This window comes from Canis lupus, chromosome 9 (assembly GCF_003254725.2).
Source record: "Canis lupus dingo isolate Sandy chromosome 9, ASM325472v2, whole genome shotgun sequence".
Taxonomy (NCBI): Eukaryota; Metazoa; Chordata; class Mammalia; order Carnivora; family Canidae; genus Canis; species Canis lupus.
Genome location: NC_064251.1, coordinates 34211426 through 34238477, shown reverse-complemented (window position 1 = coordinate 34238477; position 27052 = coordinate 34211426). Strand labels below are relative to the sequence as shown.

General features: G+C 40.3%; 1 protein-coding gene across 7 annotated transcripts in view; it reads left to right on the top strand.

Moving 5' to 3' along the window:
* RNF43 (ring finger protein 43) overlaps nt 1–27052 on the top strand; it is a 64862-nt gene that overhangs the window by 19640 nt on the left and 18170 nt on the right. The window contains exon 1 of one of the 7 annotated variants that reach the window (XM_035720599.2): nt 20095–20260. The exons of the other annotated variants lie outside the window; for them this stretch is intronic. The gene's annotated coding sequence lies outside the window, so the exon portion shown is untranslated. Of the gene's footprint in view, nt 1–20094; nt 20261–27052 lie in introns of those variants that run through there. 7 annotated transcript variants of the gene reach the window in all.

The following is a 27052-nucleotide window of genomic DNA, read 5'->3' as shown; positions in this document are numbered from 1 at the left end:
CCGAAGATACCAAATAAAGTCTAAATATGTTCAGTGTAATGTATTTTAGGCAGGGAAGTATACCAATACATTTTAGAAAGGGTTTCTATGGTACAGATTAAATTTTAAAAGACTTCCTTCTGGTCCTTAGCAAGCTAAATAAATCACAAACTTTTATTTTGTGCCTTCTGTATTCAAGGACTTGTGCTAATCAGAATATTCTCTTCCCTGACTGGCAGCTATATTTAAGAATCAAGTAGAATTAGTGCTCAATTTTGTTTTAATGCTGTTGGTCCATCATTTTGAGTTTGTGGGGTTGCTATATATTTCATTAAAAAAAAGAAAAGGTAACCCTAGGTAATGACTTGTTTATTTGTTCTGGATTTTAAATGGTTATTCTACAATAAAGTTTGCTTATATATACACACATATATTTTCCCCCACTAGCTTTTCAGTGGAGTTTATTTTTTTAATCTCTACATCAATTTCTGCATTTCTACGCACACAGATTTTTGTGCTTCTAAGCTTAGCTTTGACCAAAAAAATGTAAAGTAGAAAAATAAATTGAAAATATTCATCAGAACCAAAGGAAACTCCAAAGATTTTATAGGAAATTAGATAGGAGGATGGTATACATTATGTCAACCACTAATAGAAAATTATTTGAAATTAACATCATGTTTAGCTTTATGCAAAAGCAACCACCCTGAAACTACTGATAATGATAACATATGTGTTTGTGTGTATATACACAGGAAGGATTGAAAATGAGTGTTTAGGGATCCCTGGGTGGCGCAGTGGTTTAGCGCCTGCCTTTGGCCCAGGGCGCGATCCTGGAGACCCAGGATCGAATCCCACGTCGGGCTCCCAGTGCATGGAGCCTGCTTCTCCCTCTGCCTGTGTCTCTGCCTCTCTCTCTCTCTCTCTCACTGTGTGCCTATCACAAATAAAATAAAATAAAAAATTAAAAAAAAAAAGAAAATGAGTGTTTAGATTAGAATGGATATGTATTAGCTATACTTATAAATAAATTTTATATATAACTCATATTCTACATATAGAAATATATGTGGAATATAGACTATATGTACATATTCTAAATACTTATTTTTCATCTTTAGGGGAAGCTACTTCCTCTATGCAAACCTTGGACCAGACTCTGAAAATAGTTGCCTTTGGCGAACCTAAAGCCAAATTACTTATTTAGCTTTTGAAATTTTGCCTATTGAGAGAAAGGATGGTCACAGGCAAAATGAATAACTTTGGTACATTCTCCCTGTGTTCTTTTCCCTGACACCTGCTCTTCCACCCATAATTTCAGTTAAACTTACTTAGCAGAAAGCGATCAATTCTAACCTCAAACTGTTGTCTTTTGCTCTGTTTCAGATTCACTGTGTTGGACCTGGCTTTCTTCTCTTTCTTGTTAATTTCTACTTTCTCATCTCTTCCTAGTTGTGTGGACTGATATCTCCGTAAGAATTTTTACCATGGCAGCTCAGTCAGTTAAGTGTCTGACTCTTGATTTTGGCTCAGGTTGTGATCTCGGGTTGTAGTTGCTTAAGATTCTCACTCTCTCCCTCTTCCTCTGCTCCTCCCCACCACTTAATTTTTTTTTTTTAACCTACATAATGGTCCTTCTATTTCTTTTCTCTCATTTTCATTTTGGGGTCATTAAAAAAATATATGTGCCCGCTGTCAAATCAAATGTCTCCTCTCACTATGAAAATTTACTATCACTTTTGTATCCCTCCACATTATGTTGGTCTAATTTAGGTTGGGATTTGATGACCTGGCCTGTTCCTTGGTATGTCATAGTGCACCAGATTCATTGTATATGTTCACTCATAACTGTGTTGAATAAGTTGGTGTGTTGCTGCTATTTTCATCTGGAGACAGTATTCTGCAGGCTGCATGAACAGGCAACTGCACGTCAGGTTACATGCTGACAGCTGTATCTTCCCATCAGAAAAAAGATCCTTTTTTCCTCCCTATCAAATGAAAGCTTAGATTTTAGAGAAAATTGCAAAATATAGCAAATGAAAGAGATGAACTGAAATCACAGCATCTCTAGTTTTCTCTATCATTAATGGTAAAGCAGCTTCCTAGAGAATTTTATTATAATATGTTGATGAAATGTTTATAGTCATCCCTTTGCAGTTTGTTTAGAAAGTAGTTTCTAAGCAGCAGTTCCTGCATCATCTAGAAAACTTTTAGCTGGAGAAACCACATTTCTTTTCTTTCTCAAGCGGCAGAACCGGTCTAATTTTTTTTTTTTTTTTAGTTTGTTTAATACTTGATCTTTATGGTGAGGGACTAAGTTACATGATCTTTCTTCCAAAAGAATGTTTCTCAGATTTTTGTGTTTTATGGCTTTCTGATTTCATTGCCATCATAGATGTAATTGTCAGGGAACTGAATACCTCTAGGAGTTTAAGTGTGTACAATAATAAACTGTTTTTCATAAAGAAGGAATAACTTTATGGTCTTGCTATGATAGTAGGTTTGGATGCATCTTACCATGGATCCAGGATTCTAATCAGAAATAATTGAGTCATGCGTATGTTTAAAATGAAGGAACTTACTAACACATTATGTCACCTCATATCGATAATATTCTTTCCATAATCTTTGGATGGGTTGATCATGCTATGACAGACCATTTGGCTGCCTTAAAGCCATTACCGTATATTTTTCCCCAAAGGAATTTCAGATCCTGTTTAATATTTGCCAGTTTTACTAAGTAGTGAAGGCAGAGAGGCTGTAGTAGTAATCTTGTGAAGAAGGAAATCAGTATTTCTTATCTATTTTCCATATATTGTCAATCTGTCAGAGCAAACCTATTATGTGGAAAACTGATAAGGAACTTTGTTTTCTTCTTGATATACTTGCCTGCCCAGCACCATGCCCCACGTTGGAGAACCCTGTGGTAGAGTTTCAGCTCTCTAGATAAGGTGGAATATCTGTAAAATAGCTGAACCATTGTGCTTCCATAGATTTTCACAACCCTGAAGGTTAGAGGAGTTGGGAGGATGAAAGAGGACCATCCTTGCCCCCAAGACTCCTAAAGTTCAAAGACACTTCAAAGCTGGTGTTCCAGTGGAATCCATGCATCTGGAGCAGTCCAATTACTAGAGAGATAACACTATAGCCTTCTTGGTATCCTCTTACGTATTCATTTCGTGGCCCTTGCCCTTCCCTGGGAATCATCTCCTAAGTCCTTCTGTCCTTTTGTTGGCCTGCTTTGAACTTATTGTGTATTAATCTCTTTTACAAAGGAAGGGCTGTAAGCAGTGGATAGTAAGTACTGCAGGTGTACTCTCAACCCCCCAAGGTGAGGAGGATTGTTGAACTATCTTGTTTCTGCATAAAAAACAAAACAAAACAAAACAAAACAAAACAAGGGTGCTGGAGTGGTTCATTCAGTTAAGCATCTGACTCTTGATTTCAGCTCAAGTCCTGATCTCCGGGTCATGGGATCGAGCTCCAAGTTGGGCTCCCTGTGCAGTGAGGACTCTGCTTAAGGATTCTCGCTCTCTCCCCCTCTCCCTTTGCTCCTCCCCTCACTTGATTGTGCTCTAAATAAATATCTTTAAAAGAAAACAAAAAACTACAATAGCATCATCCTCTGAGTTCTTGTACACTTCTTGTTTCCCTAATGATTTTCTGAATTATTTTCATTTGTACAATATCCAATGCATTACTTTTTTCATTCTATCTGATATCAAGTCATTGATAACCACTTATATAGAGAAATTAGATGCACGTTCTCTTCCTTCTTTGAGGCTATTTTCTAGAAGAGTATAGGGCCAGATTCATGGGATTATCTAGAATTTCTTCATAAATTTCAACATCAACTGATAGGATTTACTTTTGTAATTTTACCTCTCAAGCTTACCACTGAGTCATATCCTTTCTACAATTTCAGTGCAAAGAAGATTTTGATTTGTATTATTTTTCTTTTTGTATTCTAAAAATCAAACTGAACTCTGTCTAATCTTACTCTAAGAGAGAAGAGTGTCACCATATAGAGAATAGATTAGAGAATGTTGGAAGTGCTTTTTTGAAGCAACTCAACAATATATAATTATTTCTATTCAAGCCTTGTGCAAGTAAATACACATGGGTTATGGTCTGATGTAGAAAATATAAACAGTACAATGTGTCTCAAAAATCAGATTATACATTCCTAATCTATACTGCAATCAAAATGGTAATGTCAAGTTCACCTCCCCTTCAAGGTAGATAGAAGAATTATCTCCTAACATGATGGCCTATCCCCCACTACACAGGGTAGGTCACCAGCTGCTCCATAATGGCAACATTGCTCAGTAAGTTAGGACAGGAGAATAAAACAACCATATCCAGTTGCGGCTGCAAAGAAAATTCAAGGAAACAATGTAATAAGGATTATATTCATATATGGATAAAAGAATATGAGTTGCATGCATTGCCCCCAAATTTTCCTGTGAGAGCATTTAGTGATAAATTATATAATGTCTATTCATTCATCAGGACATGTATGGAAATAAAAAAGCCATATAACCCTTCTTTAGCCTTTGGAGACAGGTATTCACATTTGAGGGTAGTAATGATAATAGTTCTGGAATGAATGAACAGCTGTCTTATATATATATATATTTTTTAATTTTTTATTGGTGTTCAATTTACTAACATACAGAATAACCCCCAGTGCCCGTCACCCATTCACTCCCACCCCCCCGCCCTCCTCCCCTTCTACCACCCCTAGTTCGTTTCCCAGAGTTAGCAGTCTTTACGTTCTGTCTCCCTTTCTGATATTTCCCACACATTTCTTCTCCCTTCCCTTATATTCCCTTTCACTATTATTTATATTCCCCAAATGAATGAGAACATATAATGTTTGTCCTTCTCCGACTGACTTACTTCACCCAGCATAATACCCTCCAGCTGTCTTATATATTGACTTTAGATTTATAAGGCTTAGTTGTGGGGGCTGCCATTTATTCCACTTTCAAATGTATTCAGGGGCCAATAATACTTAATAATGAAATAATAGAAATTCCCTACTATCTTCCTTTGGAGTCCACAAGTTAGCATATAGTTAAATAATAACTAGATGTGGTGTTCCTTGGCTTGAGTGCTCTTTAATATATGCTGCCCCCAGAACACATTTCTGGTATTCTTGGTGTTAAGTCTATATTTTAGTTACAAGCTAGCCAGATTTCCATTATATCTCATGGTTAATAATTGCATGTATTTGTGTGAAAAATATTTTGATAATGCCCAAATAGATGTCATTTGGTCTCTTGAGACTCACCTCAATTAAGAGGTGTCTTCTTTGCTTCTCTTAACTTTATTTACTATCATTTTTGAAGTCTCTTATTCTTTCTTAGTCTTGAGATGATGTTCTTTTTCAACTTGTATATTGCTTTCAGAAAAAGCAATATACTTCCCTCCATCCTCTATATGCTGCCCCATAATAAATCCAGCCTTGCAGCTCTAATGTCTTCAGGGCTTCTGTTTCATGTGTAGTGCAGATTTCTGCTTCATTTCAAGGTTCTCGTTTCCCTACTCTCATAAACATCTCTAGCTGCCCACAGTGAAGACTCTTACTTACCTATATCTCCTAAACTGCTTAGAGAGGAATCTGGTTCCTCAGAATCTGGCCTCAGTGCTGACCTTGACCTTTTCCCTGAGCAGTCCTGGAAACTCTGTCCTCTCAGCACCTAATTCATGCCTGATACTCTAACTTTCTTGTCCGGGCCTCAGGAGAGAGAGCACATTCTGAACACTCCTCCTTTTGTGTCGGCATCTCTGTGAGGTGCTTTGGAAGGACTCCAGCCAGGCATGGAAGGGCTCTTTGATAATATCTGACGGGTGGGTAAGAATTTCGGGCACCTGGCCAAGATACACATAGCCTGTAATCGTTAACTCAGTCTGTAAACAGTTCAAACGGCACTGAGAGGCCGTCAGTTATTACATTAGAAGAAGCCTTTCATCTCTCTTGCTTAGAAGCCAGGCGTCCAGCACTGGCCCCCACTGTGGCGATTGGAACCACAGTGCTCTGTGCGGAGCCACCAAGGCCTGAGACATGCAGGGACACACAATGGAGCCGGCTCTGACTGACTGACTTCCAAACTTTCAGCATTGGAGCAATAACTAAATCATTAATTTCCTTTTGTTCTGCACCTGGCTGATGCTGGAAGGAAAAAAAAGAAGAAGAAGAAGAAGGAGAAGGAGAAGAAAGAAGAAAAGAAAGAAGAAAGAAGAAGAAGAAGAGAGAGAGAGAGAACCTTGACTAGGAATAAATAGTGGGGAAAGAATTATCATATGGGATTGGAAATTTCATTTTTCAGCTCAATTTTCCTACCCACATTTGTGTTCTGACACCTTTACAACCTTATTGTTGATGTTTTTATTTTGCTCTTTCGCTCCACGTTGAATCCAACTTTGGCCCTCAATACACCCCATGTCCCTACTTAGCTTTAATATTACTGGGCTCTAAGTACAAGGCACGATGCTGGGCCCTGGAGAGGGCTCAGAGGAGCATAAGATAACAGACCTGCTGCCCTCAAGGTGCTTACTAATTGAGATCTTAAGATAATACTAGATATATACTAGAGATAACTACCACCATGAGAGTTCATAACAAGTGCCAACTGAGGCACACAGTGAGTTTCTGTGGGAGTTCACAGCTACATGGACAAGCGTGATTAGGGAAACTCCTTCTCAATTTTGTGAGAGATTTTTTTTCAGTACTTTTCTTTTTACAAGTTTCTTTTATATTTCCCATCAATTCTCAATTTTGTGAGAGATTTTTTTTTCAGTACTTTTCTTTTTACTAGTTTCTTTTATATTTCCCATCAATTCTCTCTTGCCTTTTTCATTAAATAGCTAATTCTGCTAGCCACATATTGAATGTTCCAAGCATATAGTAAATGGTATCATTAAGCCCCTTTTAGAATTTTTCTGATGAATAGAATTTTGCAGAAGTAGAGTTATGAGACCTGCCTTCCCGTGGGGTATTCTGGTACCAAAAGATGGTGCAGGAAAACCAAGCACAACTTATTCTAAGCATCTTAATTGCAGAAGACTCTTTCCTGATAAATATTTTTAAAGATGTTGAGATTGGTTTTAAGGCTGTCATTGCTGAAGCAATTTATTGTGCATAGCACAGGAGCAAAATTTAGATTAGGGCATAGGTTTGAGATGAACAAAAGAAATAAAATCCTATACTTATTGTATTCAAGGGGAGCATCAGAGCCCTAGGTTTTGCTCCTTACACCAGAATCCCAAGTGTGAAGCAGCTAGATTCTTTTTCTCTACAATACAATATCTTAACTCTTGCCTCATTTATTTCAAAGGAAAATGTTACAGCCATAAGACATTCTTCCTGAGTAAAGCCTGAGTGGTGGGGGAACTGCATCATATGGTCAACTTAACTGGAGCCCTCATGACTTAATTAGATAGAAAGCTCTGATCTCGTGCCTCTGATTTTCCTTGTTTCGTTTTCCATTTTGCTCAGCTTTCTGGATCACTTTTTCATTCCTTTTACATATTTGTGGGTCTGCTTCTGACTTAACTATCCAAGTTTTCTATGCTGATTCTAATGTAGCTTTAGGGGAGCATATGATAAAATAAAAGAGAAGGCATGGCTTGAGGATGTGCAACCTGTTCTCTATCCTGTATTCTGCTTCTGCTTTACCACTCTGGTGAGGATGAGTGCTTGTTTTCTAGGATGACTAATACTTTCCCCTAAATCATAGAGGGAAAAAAAAACTCAATCTCAAAAAAAGAAATCAAGTCTTTTAGGAGAAAACAAGCACTAAAGAAAAAAAAAACATTTCTTTACCATTTTCTCAGCATTATTATTTATTTGTTCATGGTAAACAAGAGAGTGGTTATTTGAAAAGACATGTTAAATCACATTTATACACTAGAATTGTAGAAATACAAAATTTATAAGGTACTTTATACAAGGAAGCTTTGTGGCTTGCTACCTGATCCACCCAATTTAATGCCCTGGTTAATTCTGAGGTCATTTACAGGTTTAATAGGAGGAAATAATGGAGAAAGTCCATGCTCTTCCACCTGAATATAATGTTTATTTTTTGGGGGGAAGTGATTATTCTTGAATTTGGGCTTCTCATCTTCATTGTTTTCCTTATGTGTATAGTAGGGCGACTGCCTAGAATTGTTTTGGGCCCTCTAGATCAGTGCTTCATAGATTTTAAGGTATATCAGAATCAGTTTTAGAAGGTTCATTAAAAAAAAAAAAAAGAAGAAGAAGGTTCATTAAGCCACAGATTGCTGGGACCTATCCCCAGAGTTTCTGATTCCATATGCCTGAAGTGCAGCCTGAAAATTTGCATATCTAACAAATTCCTAGGTGTTACTGATGCTTCTAGGTCTTGGGGACTAAATTTTGAAGCCCACTGCTCTAGGTTACTGCCTCCTTTATAACCGTGAGGACATTAACAGATATCCACAGCATCCAGCTTGCATTGAAGTGACTGTGACCTTAATACCTGAAAGTGAACACTTAGTTATGAGAGAATTTGTCCTACTTGCAGAGACTAAGTGGCCTGAAGGCTAGATCATTTATCAGCACCTGGCAAATAGCTTTACTGACTCTTTCAAGCAGCAGGTAGCTTGTCAGAGCTTAACTTTTAGAAAAAACTACTATCTGGCCTACAGAACTAGCAAGAGGACATAAGGAGAATGAAACCAACACTTTTGAGTAGCTTCTGTATCTTTCCTCAAAGAGAAGATTCCAAGGTTGCCTTGCCTTTAGGCAAATGAGAACTCCATTTTTCTTCTCTCCACTTCCCTGAGACACAGAATCTTTTAGGTTGTACATGAGATGCTTTTAGAACCTATAGGTAAGTGGAATTTCACTCTCACGAGGCAGGCTACACAGCACCATCCCTTCTGGATTTATTGAAGTGGGACTAATTAGAGTGAACCAACAACCACAAGCTCTGCTTTTAATTGGATTCACTTATGTAGCCATTTCAGCCTTTTCTAACTTAATATTTAAAATGTTATAGCAGCAGTACTATATCTAAAGACATAAATAGTATTTGGCAAATTTGTATCTCCAGTCCTGTCCTTTAACTCAAACTCTGATTCTTATTTCAGATTGCCTATAGGATTTAAATATTTGTCTCTAATTCTGCATTCCCAAGAATGAATTAATTTTCCCTGTTCAAAATTAACTTTTTTCCCCATATTCTTTGGGTTGATGCAACTCCTGCCCTCTCCCCCGCTAATTCTCCAGGTGTAGAACTTTTAACTCCTTTATTCTTATAGTTCAGTCTGTCAGCAAGTACTTTCAACACTTCCTTCATATTTCTGTGATTCATCCTTTTACCTTTTAACTGTTATGACCAGAGTTCAAGCTTTCATGATGCCATGCTAGATTTTGAAACAGCTCTCTAACTGGTTTTCCTACCACCAGTTTCTTTTTATTCCACTATAGTTTTTACTCTGATACTCAATTGTGCTTAACATACTGTTTTGATCATGAGATCCCCTTGCTTAAGAATTTAGAGTGATTCCTCTTTATTCTATGCCAGCAAGGTCTAGCTCTTATCTCAGCATTCCGTGACTTTCACAACTTGACCCTACCTCAGCTATCTAAACTATCTTTTCAGGTCTATTTTCCAGCCACATAAGTCTTCTGGTACTTTGAAGACTTGAGAGAAACTGGTCAAGAACCTTCCTTTTCCCTCTCACTTTGACCCCATGTTTTTTCTCAAGGCTGTAGCTGGGAAGTTCCCAAATCCATTTGACAAATCCAGTGGATCAGTATGCCCTTCTTTTACATATGTGGTTATTCTTCTCTTATTTAATTCAGTCTTCTTTAGGGGATAGCTTAAAATTTGTCTCCTCCACAAAGCCCACAGGATCTATTGGCTGTGACACAATGTGGCACTTGATAGTATACCATTTTATGTCACCATTTAGTTGTGTTCATATGTTATCTCCCTAGTAAAACTACAGCTCCTGGGCTGGGTCTAACATAATTTTGGGAAGAAGATAGATGTTCATCAAACATTTGCCAACTAAGAGGCCACATTTCAGGCCTATTCTGATATGCCCATGGGGTATATCTTCATGTGGACCCATTCAGCATCCTTCTAATAGCAACATCACGTGATTCCCTGTATCTTGACAAAGTGCATTTGGGAGCTATTGATCTTCCCGGTGACAAAGAATTTGGGAAGAAATTGTTGCAACTGCTCTTTTAGGGAGAAAGATGGCTCCAGAAATAGGCCTGATAGTGTCCAGGCTAAGAATCAAACTTAGTGACAGCAACTCTGCTAGTTAGGTATTTGGCTAGAAAGGAAGTTCAGCCTCTGCAGTATTTCAGGTAGGTGTGAACTGAGTAGTTAGATTTGTTGCTACTTTCTGAAGTAAGCCTACCTAAAGGCAAAAGCATGGCCTCATGACTGGGTGATTATTCCTGTGCTGTGAATACTTGTTTATAGGCTACATGGAAGTACCCACCCAGGCAAACACTATGAAGAAGCAAAGGAAAGTGCCCAGAACCTAAATGTAGTCACTGTGTCAACAGCAATATCAGATAAGGTCATTTTTATGGAGTGGGAGTGTGGTGGTGGTGGGGAATAGTCGATGCACCTGTGGTTGGTGATTCAGAAATTTGGTGCCACATTATATGGCACCATGAAGCCACCTTGTGTTCTAGCCATCTCATGGTGGCTGATGTCATATAATTACCCATTTGCTAACTGGGCCAAGAGGAAATGGATTGGATGAAAGCCAGAGTAAGGTATAGTTACCTTGTAGCTGAGCCACAGTCAGAGCCTATGGAACCAGATGGCTTTTGGGGACTTCTTCCTATACCAGTGAAGCCATTCTCATTGTCAGCCTCTTGGTTGATTTTTTTGTAGGTATCATGCATTTTTGCTTGCCTATTCCTAAAACAGTTACGTTCTCATCTGAATTTCTTCAAATGAGCTCCATGGCTAACATCTCAATCAGGAACAGGGTCCAGACAATTCCTGGTGACGGAACTAGGACTAAACTTAATCCTACACTGACTCAGCTTCTCTGCTAAAGTTGTTTGAAATTCTGATATCTCGCCAGAGATTGTTTCTAAAGAGTTCTCAGTGTGAAGTATGAATCACAAACAAATGGATTCTCAGGAGACCAAAAGCACAAGCTTTCAGTATTAATTCAGCATGCATTTATCGGTTGCCTGTTATATTAAGGCATTGTGCTCTGTGGGATATAAAGAAAACCCTGCCCTCAATTTGGTATATGAGAATATAAAGCAGAAGGTGAAAAGTGCCACACCATAAATACAAACAAGTTGATTTGGGACATTTCAGATGAAGAAGATATTCTTTATGAAAGAGATAGTATATAAATATGCCCTTGAATGATAAGTAGCATTTTAAAAAGTGACAGAATAGGAGTAAAGGCATTCCAAGAGGATATGAGAGAAGAGTAAGACAGTTTGAGTTGGACAAGTATAATACCTTTAGGAGAGAAATGGGAATAAAGCTGAAAAAGCAGAAAGGAAGAGAAAGGAATTAATACTTCTTTAAAAAATATTTATTTATTCATTCATTCATTCATTCATTCAGAGAGATTGAGAGAGAGGCAGAGACACAGGCAGAGGGAGAAGCAGGCTCCACGCAGGAAGCCTGACGTGGGACTTGATCCTGGATCTCCAGGATCACAACCCAGGCTTCAGGCGGTGCTAAACCACTGCGCCACCAGGGCTGCCCGAATTGATACTTTTTAAGTGCCTACTGTGTGCAGGAAATGCTGGTACTTTAAATATGTTATTTAGTCTCTGCAATAATCTTCTTGGGTGGCTACTGGTACCTGCACTTTTTTACCCATAAACCAAGACTCAAGGTTAGGGTTCCCAAAGTCTGTCTCTCTCTCTCTCTCTCTCTCTCTCTCTCTCTCTCACACACACACACACACACACACACCTTTCAAGTGACCGATCTGAAATGTGAAACCAGGTTGTCTCATTCCAAAGCCAGTTCAGAGAGTACTGAAGCCTTGATCTGATAGGCTAAGGAGTTTGAATTTAATTCAGAAGGCAGTAGAGAGTCATTGATGGTATTTGAACAGGACAATGATATGATTGGTGCTATATTTAGGAATATTGCTCTTGCAGATATAGAGAGAGCTTTAGAATGTGAGAGACTGGAGACTAGATAGAGGCCTATTTTAATGGTTCAGACTCCAGGGACATAAGGTAGGTTTCCAAAGAGGAGTTTGAGTGATTGGATGCAGGAAGAGAGGGATCATAATGACTCTGAGAGGCTCAGCCCAGGTCTCAAATGACAGTGCCAATAACAAAAACAGATGAGTTAAGAGGAGTTATTGGTTTAGAGTGAAATACAGGAAGAAGATGATTTGTACATTTGGTATATTTGAGTTTGAGGTACCAGAAAGACTTCAAAGAAATAATGTGTAACAGGCATTTTGTACTGCAGGATAATTTGAGTTAGGAGACAAATTTTGGAATTTGTATTGAAGATATTAGAGTAAGAACCTTAAAAGAAAGGTAATCTTATATTTAAGTGAGAGGCAGAAGCAGAGAAGAGGAAGGCAAAGGCAACAGATGAGGGACACAGAAATGGGAAAACTAGGGGGTCCCTGGGTAGTTTGGCGGTTTGGTGCCTGCCTTCGGCCCGGGGGCATGATTCTGGAGTCCTGGGATCGGGTCCCATGTCGGGCTCCTTGCATGAGACCTGCCTTCTGCCTGTGTGTCTCTGTCTCTGTCTGTCTGTCTGTCTCTGTCTCTCGTGAATAAATGAATAAAATCTTAAAAAACAATGGGAAAACTAGAACAGCAAGTAGGGAGAGTGTTAAGAGATATTCAGTAAGTCAGAAGTAGGTTCGGGATGTTTGTTTTGCTTTAGCATCAGTCCGTTTTCTTAGGCAACAACTGGTACCATACATCCTTTGTCCCTTCTGCGTTCAACTCTGTTATGTAGGAAATTAGTCAACCAGGAGAACTGTTTTCCTACTACAGATGTGTTTGGTGATCACATTTTAAATTTAAGCTAGTGAGAACTCTCAATCTTGCTGCTGGCAAAATAAAGTAAAAATTTCAGGTCTTGCCCTAAATCATTGGAGGTATTAGTTCCCAAGAAGGCTTTTAGAATTTTGGCACCTTTATTCTTTTACTCTGTGACTCCTCCTATGGTCGGTCACATCTCCTCTCCGTATATTTAATACATGAAGCCCATGCTCAGATTTCAGGATTCCTGGTTGCAAGCCCAATATGCATTGTGCTGTCTCTTCAACCTAATTTGTAAAATGGGTGGTACTAATTAAGGGAGAATAAATAGCTAATGAAGGATTGTAAAGTACTTTGCTAATATAAAACACAACATCAAAGCCAAGTAATAGTCTTAATTCAGGGTGAAGGGTTCCATTAGCAGGATAGAAATAAAAAGGACAAAGGGTAGTGTTGCTTTGTACCTTGATAACAGTGTGCAAATCAGAAGTGCTGCTATTGATCCTCATTGCCCTGTGAACTCTCAACCCAGAAATTTGGCTCTGCTCTTTCCTAACTCTCCAAGTACTTCCCTGACCTACTATGTCTGGCAATGGCACCTCTCTGAATGTCCTAACATATGCAAATGGGAACTTCTGTTCAGCAGAGCCAACTTGATAACCAAAAAGATTCCTCTTCTATTTATCAGCACTTTGATTATCTTTTTATATCTCTTACTATCTGTGCTTAGCAAGAAAAATAAAGAGGTTTGAGCAATTAGGAAATAACAACTCATAGTTCACAAAGAGTGAGTCAAGGAATGCTTGGAACATTTGAAAATACAACCACCTCTGGCATGAAATGGCCTGCTTACATCCTCAGGCCCAGAGTGGGATGGAGGGCTAAGCAGACTGCAAGGAAGCTGAAATAGGAAAGGCAATGATACCAAGTAGCTCCTCAACTGAAGTCTTTAAAACTTGGGCTTTAGACACATCAGCTTTTCAGAGTAGAAGGATGGAAAAAAGAAGTATAATTCATCTCTCATTCCGCTTAAGGTAAGAAAAATGATATTTAAATAAGTTATTTCATTTAATGTTAATCTGACCCACTCAGAAAAAATATAGAGTGCTGTTGGGAGTAAATCAACTCTGAGTTTTTCCCAACCTTTTCCATGCTGATCACTGGTCTGAGTCCTCATAAAGTCATTGTAGGAACTAAAGTGCAGCAGAGACCCTCAGCCAACACTATGACCTGTGGCCAGTGGGGGAGCAAGAGTTTGAGTCAATGCTGTAGGGATAAAAAAATAAATAAAATTGTTTTTAATTGTCTCTAATTGGTTCCTATCCTGAAGGATCTGGGAGATTAGGCAAAAGGGCCCAAAAGGACAAGAGACCATTTCCAAAATAATATCACAAGAATAAGTTAGTCTGCCCATGCATTCTTCATTGTCTCAGTGTGGATGTGCTGTGATCTATGAATTTGCATTCCCTGTGTATTGCTGGACAAATGGCCTTGCGCCCCTTGTGTGTGTGCTTGTGTGTATGCATGGCCATAGATTTATAGTTAGGCCTTAGTCTTTTGAAAGCAGGAGCCCATACCCTTTTTTGGCAGGAAGATGGTTTCTCTCCCATAGGGATTTTGTTCAACTCAGCACATTAATACTGAGGGAAGACAATAAAAGAGTAACTGGGGATGGATTATTAAGCAGGAAGATTTTCCTGAAAGAAGTGAATTTTGTTTAGTTTTGGAGGAGATTTAGGCATGATATAAAAAGGAAGGAAGCAAACTCTCCCTTGCTAAGAGGTCAAAATACCGTAAAGCTGACTTTAAAACCTAAACTTACAGGGAGTATACAGAAGGTTTTTAAAGAGAAAGCAGAAATCTGTAAATAAGCATCTACTGATGAAATGACAAAGAAACCACAAATGTATTTGATCTCACATCTGTTTATTAAAACAGATAACTCTGCATGCATGCATTTTTTTTCTTCACATCTACTATGTGCCTGGCATTACACTAAGTGATGAATAAGGCCAAGTTCCTGACTTGAAATAGCTCAGGATCTACTTTAGAGAAAGGAGGAAAGGTCTAATATTTTATTGAAATCTAAGAACTAGGCACTGTATGGATAAACTGTAAGAGCTAAGTGTCATTTAAGAATTCTGAATCTATCGCTTTAGGGATTAATGGTAGAAAATGTTTAATTCTGAGGACTGAAGGCTGATCAGAAGATTATAGAAGGACTGGGCTAAGAGATTGAGGGCAAAAAGAGGCAGAAAGCTGCAGGACTTAGACCTTGGAGTCTTTGGCTCAGAGGGGAACGGGAGGTGCCTTTTTTTTCCCCCCTCTGTAGAGCCAAGGAGATAGGGAAAGGCCCATGAGAAGAAAGTAAAAGGAATTTAGCAGAGAACAAAGCTACTTTCCCAGCTCATATATTTTTTTGGTAAAAGATTACTTAAGAGCCAAGACAGTGTTTTTCTGGTTTCATTCTCTTTAATGCCTAGAATCCTGCCAGAAGAGGCCACATATAGATCTTAGTCTTTAGTTCCTAGGAACCCAAGAGATGCTGTTATTAGAAATTACTAAAATATTCAGAGGAAGTAAATACCAACTGGCACCAATGCCAAGATATCCAGGCACTATCCACAGAGACCCAGTGAGGTGCTGATCCCAAATGGCAATCCCTTCCAGGCTCTCAAAACACCATCTTTCACTTTTTCTTTTATCTCCTGCCTGGAAGGCTACACCGTGGGTGGGAATAAAAGTCTACTCTCCTGTTGCATCCAGGCAGCTGCCAGCAGGCTGTTTGCCTTGTTCTTTACTGGCAAATCATTAAACAGTCCCCCCAAAGCAGGCCTCTTCCCCAGGGCCACCCCATGGACAGGGATTCAGAGTTGTGGTCAAAGGGCTGTCAGCAGGCAGGCTGGAGCCTTTGGGTTGTCTCCAACACAAGCCTCTTCTGACTGTTGCCTCTTTGGAACAGAAGCCTCCTTGGCCTGTTCTCAACCCCCAGTGGCTTCTGAGGAGAGGCTCTGGGCATCTGAGTTGGCTGGTGGCTTGAATAATTTTGTCCTTCTCCTAACGTAATTTCTTAGTGCAACTACCTTATATCCCTTCGATTGTTTCTTTACCAAAGCACAGGCCCGTGCTCCATTTTCTCCCCCCACTTTCCAATGTAAATGCAATCTTGTGTGTTATTGCCCAGGAACTGGGGACTGGGGTCAGCCAAGCAAATCCCATAGCTTCCCATCCCCACATACAATGTGACAATTAAAACTTGAACATAGACTTAGTTGAGCTGGCCCATCTGGATATAATATCTGCCCTCAAAGGACTTATAAGCACTGCCACAAGCAGATCGTGGAAGACTGGCACAGAGTCTGCAGGACAACTTGAAATCCCTACAACCTCTGAGCAGGAGACTAGGCCTGAAAGAGATGGAATGTGTGGAATAACCAGATTAATTTAGCTATTTCACACCCTTGTGTTAAACTCACCAAACTTAGCAATGCTTGAGTAGCTCTGCTGGTAGTCCTGATGTGCATCTGGCATATTGAAGTGAATAATCTGATTTCCTCAAGTTTCATTTCTTTGGTCTTTTTTCACAAAGCCTGTCTGGTTTTAGTCTTTGGCCTTTTCAGCATTAAAATCTTAACTAACATAAATAATTGCTTAAACCTACAACAGGTCCCAGCAGGTTTCCAAATTCCTACCATCTCGGGCATGAGTTTGGCTGCAACAAGAAGAGCAAAATCGTAAAGCAGACTGTGTCAGGGCTGTCTGCAAGTCAACATTGGATCAGGTTGGAGGACTTGTAGGAGTGCCGTTAACTACCTTATTGCAGTAAGAGTTAAGGCCATCCCCTGGAGGGGCCCTGACCAAAGCCTCCTTAGACCCTTATCTTGAAAGTGGGAGGGTAGGTATTGCCCTAGCAATACCTGTGCCAAGACCTCATCTCTTCTGCAGATGACCTCTCTTAACAAGACATAGGTAAATGAGGGTCCTCACGTGGTGCTTCTTGAAGGATAGAGATCAGTGAAGGCGGTAGGGTCTCTCTGGGACAGTGGTCATTGAGTGACAGAACTCAACTGACATTTCAGGACATCTTAATGTAGGATTCTTGGAGGTCTGATCCCCGAGATCCTCGCCTGGTGGAGGAAAGCAGTTCAAACTGCGTGACTGGGGGTGTCTTCTAAGGTCTTGACCTTTGCAGGCCCCAGAACCTTGGCATCCTATTTCATAGCTTTCCTTCTAAAGAACATTGATGTAACTAAAATGTTATTTGGTGGGCTCTCTCTCCTTTGCTCCTAACTTCAGGAGCAGCTTCCTGGTGCCTCTGTAACCAGAAGTTGTTCTGGGCTGAGTCAGGACAAACCCTTTTATGTGTGGGAATAGAATGGACAGAAGCTCTACCTCTTGGGTGGCTGAGATTTTCCTCCTTCTCTCTGTCTGATTATTGCCAAATAAGCTTCTTCTCTGATAACCGTTATTTCAAAAGCAACTTAGCTCTTCTTCTTTCCCCTCCCTTTCTTCTTCCTTCTCATGACTCTGCTTATGACCCTGTAAACCACCCATACATAGATGCCAAGCAGAGTATGGGGTCAGGGAAACCCCAGCATGAGGGACATTTTAGGGTCATGGGGTCCATTTACATCATGGAGCTTGGACATGATCTGAGACTAGGATAGATAAATTTTAAAATGAAGTCTTTAATGTGGAGCAAGACAGTGAGGGAAACTGTAGTCTGGCTGAATGACCATTATCTGGGTCTGAGCTTCTGTGACCTCTAATTTCAGGACACACCTTTCTCATCCTAAACAAACATGCTTTCACTGGGAAAGCATCTCTGAGCAGTGTCTGGATCTGGCTGCCTTTGTTGTGGCTAGAAGAAGAGATGAGATAAGCCCTAGAAGAGAGAAAGGAAGCTGGGGCTGCTAGGCAGCAAGAGCCTAGGCCAGAGGGAAGATGAGCAAACAGACCCTGCCTTTATATTGTTGCTAATATTCAAGTTTGAACATTCTACAAATGGAGGTCCTGCCTTCCACCCATGCATTGCAATACTTGGCTAAAGTTTGTTGTACCGCACAGAATACCTCTGGGAGCCTATGCTGGAGGTGGCATGGCAGGATAGAAAGGGTACTAGGATTGAATTCTGAAGACCTCCATCTCCTTTAATTAGCTGTGTAACTATGGGCAGTCTGTGACTTGAGTCTCATATTCCTCATTTGTAAAAAGGAAGTTTTGAAGAGCCCTTTAGAGACATGAACCAGGCTCAGCTATTAGCAATTCAGATCTCCTTATAAACTGTATGGCAGCTGGATTCAAATGAAATTTTATTCTTTCAGCAAATACTAAGGACCTCCAAAATGCAAAGCCCCAGACTGGACTTCTGATGAGCTCATTTCTTCCCTCAGACTTTGTCTCCTTGCTTTTTATTGGAAGCCAGCACATCATTTCCGTTCTCTTGTCAGCATTCTTACTTACCAACACACCTGTCCACCAGGAGGTTTTCTGGATCAAGTGAGAAACACTGGAGGCCTCTATCACCCATCCTCTCCCTGCCAGTCCACTCTTGCTAGGGAGCCCAAGGTTGTGCTTCTCTAGCCCCACCAATATTATTTTCTTTTTTACCTTAAAAAATTATACAATTAAGCAGGAATACATTTCCTTATTTAAAAAAAATGTTTAACAGGATAAAGGGAAACTCCTTTTGACAATCTCCCAGTCTCTCAACTTAATTCAGTAGGAAACTCAGCCATTCCAAAGATAGTGGCAGGCTAAGGTAAGGAAGAGAATGAGGTCTAGTGGTTTCCAAATCCAAGCCTAATCAATTACCATTAGGATCTAATCTGTGGATATGAGCATTCACCTCTTTCACTAAAGGACAAGATGACCAAACTGGGCTTCAGAGGCTATTCTGGTGTTGCAGGCAGGAAGAAGCAACTTCAGGCCAATTTGTTTTTCCCAACTCCTGAGCTACAGGAGCCTGACTTTATGATGCTGGTGTGTCCTACTGCTGGAGATAAGAGTCAGGTAGTTCTAAGTACAGGTAATGGAGGTTGCACAGGAGAGATTGATTATAAAATCTGAAAAGAGGAAATGGGGAGAAAAGTGCCTTTGATGCCTGGCCAATGTTCCTGATTACAAAGGCAAAATTGTAGCAGGCAGTAAAGTTACCTGTCCAAGGCCTGGGTAAAGGTCTGTATGTGGAATTAGAGAACTAAGAAATTATTGCAGCAGAGGTAGGGGGAGGGAGGTGGCTGGAAACAAGAGACAGTAAAGAATTGCTTGCAAAAGCACACACCCCAAGATGAGGAGATGCCGTGGATAAAGAAAGACCAGCATTAAGTTTGGGGCTTGGTTGAGCCCTGGAATGCCCTTTGTGAGGAGGTAATGAGATCACATGGCCTCCTTCATGGGAAGGAGGCGGGCTGAGAACTGGAAGAGCTTGTTCAGTGGGGTTTAGAGGAGAGAAGTGACCATGGATAATGAGCTGTCCCAGACTGCGCCTTGTAGAACACTGACATTCAGAGGCACTGTTGACAATCACCAAGGCAGTAGCACTCAGAGAGGTCTTTGTCCCTTCCAGCAATGAGGAGGGATTTTATTGTTGCAAATGCAATAATAAAACAACTACCATTTAATGAGCACCTACTAAGTGTCAGGCTCTGTGCTAGGCACTTATATCCATTATCTCCAGTCTTCATGATAATCATCCCATTCTGTAGGTGAAGAATGTGAGGCTCAGAAAGGCTAAGTCGCACTGTCAGAATTGGAGCATTAGGTTTATTTTGGAAGGAAGGGGGAAAGTCAGAACAAATAGAGGAAGAAGACAGATCCAAGAATAGGAAGTATACAACACATACCACTAAAGGACAGTATTCACATCTCTACATACGCATATAAAATATAGGTGCAAAGCTGAGATCTCGGCCAGAGTGGTCTGGACCCTTAGAGCAGGTTCAGGCTCCTCTTAATTTGCCCCTCATGGCAGCATCTGGGACAAGGTTGTCCCCGTGTCTGACCTTTTAGGAAGACACAGCCAATCCTTAAATCCATCAAGTGTTTGGGGGCCCTCCCCAGCCATACCCTTCCTGAATCCTACAAGTCTATTTCTCTTGGCTCTCTCCTGGTGTCACTGAGAGGACAGGTGACACCTCCTTATTAGGAGACCTTGTATCCTAAGGAGACAGGTATATTTGGATCTATTTTCTTCTCAGGGGCCCTCTTCCCAGCTGAAAATTCCCTGGAGGAGGGAGCAAAGACAACCCCTGTTATACCCAAGGAAGACTAAAACTGCTTTGCTAGGTAATGAACAGTGTCCTGGTTGAATGACTTTCTTTTTCTTTTTTTCTTTTTCTTTTTCTCCTTTTCCTCTTTCTTTCTTTCTTTCTTTCTTTCTTTCTTTCTTTCTTTCTTTCTTTCTTTCTCTCTCCCTCTCTCTCTCTCTCTCTTTCTTTTTTGGTTTTATTTTAAATTTGAGAATACGTGAAAACGTCTTACTGTAGAAGAATCAAACCACACAAAAGTGTAGTGAGCATGGTTTTCATACCACAAATATGACGATACAAGAAATATGTTTTCTTGAGAGCTTCCCCTCACAGAGCAGCTAAAACAGTCTCATATCTAAGAGACCCCTCTGATGATATGTGTCCACGCTGGTCACCACAAATATGCCCATTGTTCAAGCACAAGTGTTCACTTGAAATCCATGTAGGCACATCATCTTTGCCAGGGTCCAGCCTTCTGGGATCTACCTCTTCTAGGCCACAGTCTGCAGATTCCCTCAACTTGGCATCTCCCAGGCTCCTCCTCCCATTCCCTAGGATTCCAGGGATTCTAATGCCTCCCCCCACCCCCATACACACTCCTTTCTGCCTTTAGGAGACTCACATTTTCCTCAAGGAGTTCAATCTTTCATAGAAGCCAGGAAGATAGGTCTTTAGCAACAGTTGTTTTGGGCAAGTGCCCCTGAGGCAGGGAAATAGGAGAGGCTCTCTTCTTGGAATGGCAGGAGAGAAAAGACAGAGAACAAAATATAAAGAGTTCTCATTCTTTTCTGTTCTTTCACAGCAGCAAAATAGTAAAATTCAAATTAATATCTCAGTAAATCATCCTATGATTGAAATGTTCGAAGCAAAACACAGTCTGTTTTCACGGTCTCCTCTCTAAATCCTCTCCCAAAGCCACTATTATCAGAATTTTGGTGTGCATTGCATTGCCTTTATGTTTGACTGTCAGTGATCTGACTGTAGACCTTTAATATTTGATTTAAAAAATATTGATCAAGTATCTTTTGTGTGGCAAGCACTGAAGGGGATGTGGAGGTCAGTGATAGCTTGAGGGGAGGGGTAAGTGAGCCGACAACTGAAATACCACTGCATGAGTCTGTGATGGAGGAATTCAGGGAGCTAAGAGGGCCCGAATGAGAGGCTTCTGACCTCTCCTGACAGAGCAGCAAATGCCAAAAGTGTTTGGAGACATGAAACACGTTATTTCTGGACCACGAGTTGCCAGGGGGAAAGAAATATGGGAAGGGAATGGTAAGCCCAGAGCAGACAGAGCTTTGAAGCTGTGTTTATAAATACAGACTTTATTCCAAGAGCTATGAGAAGCCTTTTTTTAAAAAGGTTTTATGTTTTATATTAATGAAAGACACAAGGAGAGAGGCAGAGGGAGAAGCAGGCGTCATGCGGGGAAGCCCGATGTGGGACTCGATCCCCGAACCCTGTGAGAAGCCTTTTAAGAGCTTAAAGTGGGGGGCACCTGGATGACTCAGTGATTGAATGCCTTTGGCTCAGGTCTTGATCCTGGGGACCTGGGATCGGAGGCCCACATCAGGCTCCCCAGAGGGAGTCTGCTTCTCTCTCAGCCTATATCTCTGTGTCTCTCATGAATAAATAAATCTTAAAAAAAAAAAAAAGAGAGAGCTTAAAGTGGAAGAGCAACACACTCAAGTTAGCATTTTAGATCACTCTGGCTTCAGTGAGAGGGGTAAGATGACCCCAGTTAAGAGGATATTTCAGTAAATTGGAACAGCAGTGATGGTGGCCTGCATTAGAGTAGCCAGAGTGGGAATGGAGGGAAGAGGATAAATTAGAGACATGTTTGAAAGATAGAATTGTTAGAATCTGGTGATTGGTGGCTGTTGCTGGTGGGGTTAGGGGGGCAGGAGAGAGAGGAGGTTAGGAGGACAACATCTGGCTTGGGTAGTAGGTGGATAGTGGTTCCAATCCCTAAAATAGGGAACACTGGAGGAAAAGTTTTGAGGGATAAAATGATTAGTTCAATTTTGAACATGCTGAGTTTGAGATGTCTCACTTAAGGTTCTTCAGGCAGAAACATCCAAGCCCTACGTATTGGACATTTTGGGTCTGGAACTCAAGAGAGGTCTGGGCTACACATATGTAATCAATGATCTCTGTGTGGGAACCAAAGCCGAACACTGGCTGGAGTTACCCAGGGGTGCATGGAGAGTAAAAAGAGAGGAGGCCTAAGACAGGATCCTAGAAGTCACCACCAATATTTCAGGGACTCTTTAGGAATGTAAAATTTGAATGGCCATGAGTTGGGGGAAGGCTCGGGTTTTCAAAGTTAAATGGAAATTATTCTTAATTTACTATTATTTTACATTATCCTACTTTTCTTCTGATCTCAGCTATGTAATTCTGAGCATGTAACTTAATCTTTTTTTTTAAGTTTTTAAAAAAATTCTAGTTAACATACAGTGTGATATTAACTTCAGGTGTAGAATTTAGTAATTCAACACCTCCATACAACACCTCATGCTCATTACAACAGGTGCCCTCCTTTATCCCCATCACCTATTTAACTCATCCACCCACCCACCTTCCGCCTGGGTACCATCACATCTCTATAGTTAAGAGTCTCTCTCTCTCCTTTTTCCCCCTTTGATCATTTGTTTTGTTTCTTAAATTCCACATATGGGTGAAATCATATAGTATTTGTCTTTCTCTGACCTATTTCATTTAGTATATAATACTCTCTAGCTCCACCCACATTATTGCAAATGGCAAGATTTCATCCTTTTTTATGAGTGATACTCATTTTATTCATATACCACATCTTTATCCATTCATCAATCAATGGACACTTGGGCTGTTTCTTTAACTATTATAGATTATGCTGCTGTAAACATCAGGGTGCATATATGTATCCTTTTGAATTAATATTTTTGTATTCTTTGGGTAAATACAATAGTGCGATTGCTGATTGTAGGGTAGTTCTATTTTTAACTTTCTGAGGAAATTCCATACTGTTTTCCACAGTGCTTGTACCAATTTGCATTCTCACCAACAGTGTAAGAAGTTTCCTCTTTCCTCACATCTTCACCAACACCTGTTGTTTCTCGTGTTGTTCATTTCAGCCATTCTGACAGGTATGAGGTGGTATCTCATTATAGTTTTGATTTGCATTTCTCCAATGATGAGAGATGACAAGCAGCTTTTCATTTGTCTATTGGCCATCTGTATGTCTTCTTTGGAAAAATGTCTATTCATGTCTTCTGTTTTTTAATTGGATTATTCATTTTTTTGGTGTTGAGTTGTATAAATTCTTTTTTTCCTTCAAATTTTTATTTAAATTCTAGTTTGTTAACACACGGTGCAATATTGGGTTCAGGAGTAGAATTCTGTCAGTGATTCATTACTTACACACAACACCCAGCGCTCATCGTAACAAGTGCTCTCCTTAATGCCCATCACACATCTAGCCCAACCCCCATCCACCTCTCTCCATCAACCTTCAGTTCTCTAAGAGTCTCTTATGGTTTTTCTCTCTCTCATATAAATTCTTCATATATTTTGGATACTAGCTCTTTATCATCTTTGTCATTTGCAATTACCTTCTCCTATCCTGTAAGTTCCCTTTTACTTTTTCCTTTTTTTACTTTTGTTGATTGTTTCCTTCACTGTGGAATTTTTTTTTTTATGTGGTCCCAATAGTTTATTTTTTATTTTGTTTCCCTTACCTCAGGAGACATATCTAGAAAGAAGCTGTTATGGCTGATGTCAAAGAAGTTACTGTCTGTGCTCTCTTCTAGAATTTTTATAATTTCAGGTCTCACATTTAGGTCTGTAGTCCATTTTGAATGTATTTTTGTGTATGGTGTAAGAAAGTGGTCCAGTTTCACTCTTTTGCATGTTGCTGTCCAGTTTTCCTGACACTGTTTATTGGAGAGCCATTCTTTCACATTGGATATTCTTTCCTGCTTTGTCAAAGATTAATTGACCATATAGTTATGGGCTTATTTCTGGGTTTCCTATTCTGATCCATTGATCTATGTGTCTGTTTTTGTGCCAGTACTATACTATCTTGATGACTACAGCTTTGTAATACAACTTGAAGTCCAGAATTGTGATGCATCCAGCTTTGTTTTGCTTTTTCAAGGTTGCTCTGGCTATTCAGGGTCTCCTGTGGTTCCACACAAATTTTAGGATTGTTTGTTCTAGCTCTGTGAGAAATGCTGGTGGTATTTTGATAGGGATTGCATTAAATCTGTAGATTTCTTTGGGTAGTAATAGACTATTGTAGCAATATTTGTTCTTCCAGTTCATGAGCAAATGTCTCTCCATCTCTTTGCATCATCTTCAATTCCCTTAATTAGCATTTTATAGTTTTCAGAGTACAAGTCTTCACTCTTTAGTTAGGTTTATTCTTAGGTATCTTATTGTTTTTGGTGCAATTGTAAATGGGATTGATTTCTATTTTTATTTTTAAAGATTTATTTATTTGAGAGAGAGAAAGAGAGTGAGCATGAGTAGAGACAGAAAGAGAAGCAGACTCCTTGTGAAGAGGGAGCTCAACATGGGGCTCCATCCCAGGACCCTGGGATCATGACCTGAGACAAAGGCAGACACCCAAATGACTGAGCCACCTAGGCACCCCAGATGGGATTGATTTCTTAATTTTTTTTCCTGCTGCTTCATTATTGGTGTATAGAAATGGAATAGATTTCTGTATATTGATTTTGTTTCCATGACTTTACTGAATTCATATATCAGTTCTAGCAGCTTTTTGGTGATCTTTCAAGTTTTCTATATATAGTATCATGTCATATGCAAATAATGAAAGTTTGACTTCTTCCTTGCTGGTTACTTAACCGCTTAATGCCTCAGTTTCCTCATCTTCAAAGTGGAGACAGGGATCCCTGGGTGGCGCAGCGGTTTAGTGCCTGCCTTTGGCCCAGGGCACGGTCCTGGAGACCCGGGATCGAATCCCGCGTCGGGCTCCCTGCATGGAGCCTGCTTCTCCCTCTGCCTGTGTCTCTGCCTCTCTCTGTGTGTGTATGACTATCATGAATAAATAAATAAAATCTTTTTTAAAAAGATAAATAAAGTGGAGACAAATAGGGGCACCTGGGTGGCTCAGTTGGTTAGGCACCTGTCTTCAGCTCGGGTTGTGATCTCGGGGTCCTGGGATCAAGCTCTGCATCGTCTGGCTCTCTGCTCAGCGGGGGTCTGCTTCTCCCTCTGCCTCTGCCCCTCCCCCTGCTTGTGTTCTCTCCTCTCTTTCAAGTAAATTTTTTTTTTTTAAAAACCCACACACTAAAGAATGTGATTGAAAAAATAAAAATAAAATAAAATGGAGACAATAGTTTCTAGCATTATCGTCATCATCATTAGTGTGGACAATGGAGGGTTGACTATGTGTCCATTTAGAGTTACATGACTCCAGAGGCTGGAGTCAGATAGAGCTGAGTTCTAATCTTGTGTGACTTTAACTTCCCTGTGCCTCAAGCTTCATTCTCTTCTTTAGATGGGGATGATCACACATACCTTATACTGAGATGACATCTAGAGGGCCTGGCATACAAGAGGCATTTACTAATAGTTAATTTCCTCCCCTTCCCTCTTCCATAGTTTTTCATTCAGACAGGGGAAGTCTTATGAATCTGACATACTGAGTTTTTTCTCCTGAATCTCATCAGAGTTATCCTACAATATAGCACTGCTTTGTATATGCTGGTTCCCTCATGGAGGTTTGAGGACAGAACAGTGGTTAAATATTTGTAAATCTTTCTCTAAAGACAGCTCTTCTTTGAGGTGACTTTTCCCCTCAGTTGACCCTCTGGTCAGTAAGGGGCATGTTGGAGTTATATGAAGAAAGCTGACCATGGGTCATGGTAGGGGAACAAGCAAAGCAGTAGACTCCTATGGCTGCAATTTGTTATTCCTGAAGGAGGATCTCCCATCTCTTGTTCTGTTGGAACAGCTGACTTCTGACTCCTTACCATACCAGACAGTCTTCTGTCATCACCAGGAAGATCTTTCTCAAACGCAAATCTGTGGTCTCTGGTCCTTGGTCTGATGCTTGTTGACTTTTCCAGTCTCATCACCCCTCTACACCAGACCTAACTGCCTGCAATCCCTTCCAGACACATGCCAATGCCTCCATGCCTGGGCATAGAGGTGCCCAAAGATTTGATAGAATTGATAGAAAGGATAGAATTCAAAGCAAAGTGGTCCCTATGTTTAAGGGACTACAGTGACACAGTGAGAAGAAATAATAATGTGAAAATGCTTTCAAGGGGATCCCTGGGTGGCTTAGCGGTTTAGCGCCTGCCTTTGGCCTAGGACGCAATCCTGGAGTCCTGTGATTGAGTCCCACGTCGGGCTCCCGGCATGGAGCCTGCTTCTCCCTCCTCCTGTGTCTCTGCCTCTCTCTCTCTCTCTCTCTCTCTGTCTCTCTCTATGTCTATGATAAATAAATAAATAAATCTTTAAAAAAAAAAAAGAAAATGCTTTCAAGAAGTAACTGTGCTCTTAAATCCATCATCAGCATTGTCATCTTTGGAAGCATCTTCATAAATTCAGAATGCTGTCTGGTTTCTCTGATGGTTCTTTCTCAAAGTCCTTTTGCCTTCAGCAGCAGTAGGGAGGGAAGTATGGGCACCTCCCTCATACAAAATCCCCTGTCTTACGGGATACACTGCGTTTCTACCACGTAGGAACTTCTAGCCCATAGGATTATCTAGGGTCAAATAAATCATACTTTGTTCTCACAGCACTCCGGGAAAATTAGATTCAAGTGGGCATTTGATTCCCCTTGAGTGACAAGTGAGTATATATCTGCTGAGGG